At 41.4% G+C, this 6,097-nt stretch overlaps 1 pseudogene; it reads right to left on the bottom strand.

The window, feature by feature from the left end:
• Positions 1–4,371: 4,371 nt before the first annotated feature.
• Positions 4,372–5,841, bottom strand: LOC131831459 (mortality factor 4-like protein 2; annotated as a pseudogene).
• Between the last annotated feature and the right edge of the window lie 256 nt (positions 5,842–6,097).

The following is a 6,097-nucleotide window of genomic DNA, read 5'->3' as shown; positions in this document are numbered from 1 at the left end:
ATATATATATATATATATGTTCCTTTTTTAATTTTTTAAAATTTATTGTGTAATAATACATTTTTGTGAGGAATCTCAGTCTTCCTTCTTTCCTTACAAGGTTATTCACATGATTTTGGTGCTTACTGAACCATTCGACCACCTTGACCTCCTCCATCTCCATGAAAGTTTTTGTTACCTAATGTCACGTGCCATCGTTTTTAAAAACAGTTGGCATGTTTTTGGAGTTTACAGGTTTTTTGGCATTGTGTATCTGTATATAGGCTGATGAAGTTGACTTTCATCCTACTCTTTCCTTCTGAATTTGTTTCTTTTTGGGAAAGTAAATTCTCTAGTGTTTTAAAAGAGGGAACTATAAAATCTAAATGGTTCTTCTTTGTAAGTCTACATTCCTTTTACTCATGGGGTATGTACTTTAAGTGGCCAAAGATTTGGAGGCTGACAGCATTTATCAGCATTTCAAAGACATACAGAAAACAAATGTATCTTTAGAAAGGGATGTAAAAAGGGATGAAGCAAACCAATTGCAAGACAAGGGACAAAAATGGAAGGGCTCAGTCATCTCATGAAATGTCAATGGTTTCTATATTCTAATGAAAAGATTAAATGTGTTAGATTGTATCCATACCCACATAGACACATAATGATGTGCTGCTTCTGTGAGATACACAATCAGCTCACCAAGGCAGAAACAAAATTCGGGGCTATTGAACACCTAAAATTGAACAAGTATTCTACAAACCTAGAAGGGGACGTCCTAATGAGTATAAGAAGTGATGGAGGAAACGTGGAAGGGATAACAATGGGATAAATTGAGTGCAAACTGTAGAGAAAGATATTCTATGAGAATGTACAAAGTATTCGGATCAGGAAGTGACTGAATCAAAGTCATCGGATATAAGTTAAACATTAAGAAAAATTCATTGGAGTTCTGTGAAATATGAACAAAGGTTGAATCCTATTGAGGAGAGCACCAAACCGAGGACTTCATCTACCCAAAGACTTTATACAGTCTCTACACAAGTCTCCATCCAGAAAACCATCAAAGATGACTAAGGGGTATTTAGGATCTAAATCAATGGGATGTCCAATATGTTAATATGTTACCTATGTTCGTAGAACAGGTTCATAGAATGGATGACATAAAGTTTCAGTTGACCCCACCTTGATCATTCAATGCAATCCCAGTTTCCCATCTAGCAAGTGCCTGTGTTCGTGGAGAACCCAATTCTATTTCCACAGAAATGAAAAGGACTAGTTCTTCCACAGCAAATGGGAAGAATGAATTGAGAGCAAGAGTGAGGTAGAAAGAGAATGAGAGGAGAATCTGATGGGATTGGATGTATTACAAAAGGACTATTGAAATGACCAGAGGAAACAGAAAACCCCAAAAGGGCCGACTTTGACAAAGTGGTGATATACGACGTGAATATCCACATGGAACAGAAGATCCTAAAACGCTATTCAAGACTGAGGCAGCCTAAATACGAAAGACGACATCAGATTTTTGGAATATACAACAGGAAAACAGTTTTAGGATCTGGAGGAGGTGGAAGAGATTAGGGAGAGGTAAGCCTCTCCCTTACCAAGTTCCCCTGAAGTTCACTTCCAACCCACAAAGGAAGCCTCCTCATTGTTCCCATCTGTGTATAATGAGGTGGTATGAGCAAAATGCTATAGCACCAAAATCGGGAAGAACAAGAAGGTTTGGAAGTTGGACTCTACTCATTCAAAGTTTCAAAAAATAAAATCTTGCCCACCACATGACAGGACTAAAACTAGGAAAGGCTCTATTGAGCTAAGGAACTGTATACAAATCTAGACAGGATAACTAGAAATCAAGAAAGAAAGGTAGGTCCCTTTAAAACCATGAAAATACTGGAACAGAAATATCCCACGGAGAAAACCATCAGCCAATAGTCACATGAAAAGATTCCTAACTTCCTCAGTGATTACAAAAGAGCAAAAGAAAACAAAATGTGTTAGTGTTAACAACACACAGAAGGCAGCCCCAAAAAAGTGTTGCTTAATCAAACAGATTGAATAGTGAAAAACTGATTTAATCATGGACTGGGGCACCTGGGTGGCTCCATTTGGAAGCATCTGCTTTCTGCTGGACAGATGCTTTCCTTTGATGCCCTAGAGCCATAAGGGGCAGGGAGGGCCAGGTATGGAACAAAGGCAACCCGCACACTGCTACCTTCCAAAAGCTGATGTTTTCTCTTTGGGGAGGAAAGACCAGGACAAGGACCTGGCTCAGATTCAATTTTCCCTTCTTCCTTCCGTCCTGTACACTGCATCTGTCCCTGCCTTTGTAGATCTCCTCTCTGAAACGACCTTCTCTTGCCTCCTGCTCACACAATCACCTCTTAGTAAAGTTGTCCCCATTTTCGATATGAAGGAATATAAGCTCAAGGTGTGAGCAGCTCTCTGGTAATAGCCAACCCAGGGGCCTGATGTTTGTGGAACCCAGGACAGGGTGAGCAGGGTCTGAACAGATAAGCACAGGATGTTTTAAGTGCTAGGATTACACACAAGCAACCCATATCCCACTTACATTTAAGTTACCTGGACTCTACCAGCCTTCACACTGGCTCCCAAAAGCAGCACCCTCAAATTAGCTCATACATCATCCAGCTTATGGATTCAAGCCTCTCCTTTAACAAGTTCTCCTGAATTTCACTTCCAACCCACAAAGGAAGCCTCCTCATTGTTCCCATCTGGGTATAATGAGGTGGTATGAGCAAAATGCTATAACTGAGCTCAGCCCAGGAGCCACAGCTCTAGACTCTACCGCTCCAAAGTCAGTTGGAGTCCATTGGAGACACCAGGTCACTGGAGCCAGCCAGGAATCTCATCTTCCAACTCCATTCTGACCCCCAGTGTCCAATTTATCAGAATGTCAGCACTGACCCTTGGAAGTGGTTCCAAGACCCTGAAGTCTCCAAGGTGCACCTATTCCCACCTCTCTCACACTGTGCCTTACTCTGTGCAAACACCCATACACATAAAACTCCCAATGTGAATCCCACATGTCTCCCCAACTCCTGCAGTACTTCCTTGGTCATAATAGAGCCCAAGATCTTGGCATCTCATACCATTTTGCCTCCTGCCCTGACCCAAAACCTCCTGACCCAGAGACAGGGAATGGTCTCATGCCTCTGGCCTCACTCTAGCCTGCTTCCTTGGTCTTGTCATATTTGTTCTTCCAAGGACTGCCTCACATAGGAACCTGTCATGGAGAAACACCTATTGTTTTGGCCATGGTCTGAAGTCATAACATCAGGGGGAAACCTCAGATTTAGCAAAAATCTGCTGAATTTGTCTCCACCAATTGCCTTATGAAGAAATACCTATGTACAGACATACTGCTTCTCTATTCCTTCCAATCAGAACGGTACTGTCCTCAACTGCTCTGCTTCGGTTATACAGATCAGTATGTCCAAAACTGTTGATGGGAACAGGCAGGTTATGCTCAGAGGAAACTCTGTATATGCCCCCAACATATTCTTAGAGCCATGGAGACCCCAGAGTCAAGAGAATGTGATGACTCTATAAAGGACAGTACTGACTCTAAGACAGGCTGCTCATTATGCTCACGCAGGGGTTTTTTTTGTAAATTAGCTATACAGAAATAATAATTTTAAATGGTTTATTTACCTAATATTCAAATTCATAGCACACCACCACTCTGCTAGATGATCACACACTTCCCAACTCCCCTTCTGTTCCATAGTGGGTGGGTGCCCATACATTAACCCTTGGGCACTGCGTGTAAGGCAGAAACATCCAAGAAGACCCTCATTTGAATGAAGAAACTCTCCAACTCATGGAGCTGAGCCTGCCTCTCACTGCACTGCTTGGCTTCTTGCTTTAAGGTTTCCACCTGTCTTTTGAGGATGTAACACTACTCCTTCAACTGGAGGATCTCAGCCAAAGACTCCACAGTGTTCAGGGCCTTGATCTCCTCTATAACTTCCTCCCATCACCCCTCTTCATTTCCTGACATATTTTTTTTTTGGCTTTGAAATATAGAAACAAATTTTAATTAAGATCTTAAATACAATTCCTAAAATATCAACTTCTCCAGAAAACCATGGCTACACATTAATGCATTGCCTCTATCAAGTTAGAACGTGCATTAGACTCAAATACAAAAACCATGAAACAAATCACCATCCTTCAACAATCTGTGCAAAGATAGAATGCCTAAGGAACAACATAGATGGACTTGTAGAGGATGGCCTGTTTTACTTCAAGCACCATTTTAAAAAAGAGAAAGAGAGAGAGAGCACAAATGCATGGGTTTTCAAGTATAGACATTAAGTTGAACCTTTGCACTAGGAATCAGGGCATTTATCACGGAGCATTAACACATATTAGAAAATTGTGTAGTGTCAAAGGGATAGAACCACCAGCTTTCAAGAAATGTTGTCAACTAGGCAATAAAATGTTCTACTGAATGTTTCATCTTTGTCTAATTACTCTGTACACTGGTAGCAACTATGAAATGAGAAAAGGAGCTTGCACTCCTTTCATTTTCTGTTTAGAACAAAACAGAAAACAAACTGAAACATAAGCCATGTTATACATTAACAGTTTTAAAGAACATCAATTATACAAGAAAAAGACTAAGAACAAAAAGAGTGTTTACAGATACCAGACGTAACAGTGAGTGGTCAGTAGACCCTCACAGGGCTTTGCGGTGGTACTCAGCCGAAGCCACTTTGTAATCACTGGCAGTAACCAGAGATGCAACACTCTTTGCCAGAAATTTTAGGAAAACATGCAATAGCCCAACAATAATGCAAGGCTCTTCTCATCAAGGTGTGTATATGCCAACATAGCTCCGATTCTTACAAATAATCTCAGTAGGTGTGGGGCTCCATAAACCTGGGACATTGGTGCATCAGGGTGAGCCAAGAGGATTTCTGCATACTGGGGCCTTTCAAATTTGTAGAGCAGCTGAATGCCCAACATCACATTGAAATATTCTTTTATTCCTGCCACAAGTTCATTAATTGCGTATTCCTTGTTATCAACATTTTCCTGCGACTTTTTGCAATTTGCATGCTCTTCCAGAATGGCATCTACATTTTTCGTAGCAGCAAGTTGAAAGAGCTGCTTCTGCCTGGTAACTAAGTTCCAGTCCTCAACAAGCCATTGTTTTAATTCTTCAGGAATCTTCACTTTAACTTCCATTCTATTCTTAAAGGCCTCCTCACTTTCAACAGTGGGATCGGCCCGGGACCTTTTCTTCCGAGGTGGCTGGGGTGCTTCTCTGGTACTGCCACCATCTCCATTTCCAGGAGTCTTCTGCTTGTTCTTTCTTGTCTTCCTCACAGATCCTGAAGGGGGGTTCTCTGCAGATAGACCTCCCCCATCGGCCCTGGGAGATCCGGTTCCAGATTCTTCTGCTGTGGACCAGCAGTCTTCTTTCCTGAGGAAGCTCCTCTCATCTTACTTCTCTGCATATTGCTTCTCATTCTTTTCTTAAAGTTGTCTTTTTTTGCATATTTTTGTCCATTAGTTTGAGAACCCTGCTTTCTGGAACTCATTCAACCCTGTTTTTATTCCAAGCAATAATCCTCTCCCTTATTTCCCTTCCAAGAACTCCTAGTGTTTTCCCAGATGGAACCTCCTAGATTTCCTGGAATGGTCTGGAAGGATGAGGTTGGGGACACAACCTAGTTTCTGTAATCAGGGATGGTTCTGCAATCAGGATCAGATCTTCTGATCGTTACAATACAGCAAACTTAGTTTTTCTGATGATGGCCTGAAACGAGAATCCAGTTCTTTCCAGCAGCCTATGTGTGATCACTGCCATTCCTCCAACCATTATAGTCCTGACATATGTTTTAATAATAATAAAAAAAAAAAGTCTTCAAACGACTGTTCCATCTCCTAGGGCATGGTGTAGTTTTCTTCTGAGAAGAACTTCCCCCAAAATGAATAATACATAGATAGCAGGCCACAAGGACCTGACGCTGATGTGAATCCAAAGTAAGAAGGGACTCAAATGCTCACTTCTCTGCAGTGTTGAAAAGGACACAGTCATAGAGTTTTGGGACAAGTTGGTGTCCCAGCAGCTTCTTAG

This window comes from Mustela lutreola, chromosome 5, assembly GCF_030435805.1.
Source record: "Mustela lutreola isolate mMusLut2 chromosome 5, mMusLut2.pri, whole genome shotgun sequence".
NCBI classification, from domain to species: Eukaryota; Metazoa; Chordata; class Mammalia; order Carnivora; family Mustelidae; genus Mustela; species Mustela lutreola.
Note: the sequence above shows the minus strand (reverse complement) of the source record. Positions and strands in the feature narration are given on the sequence as shown.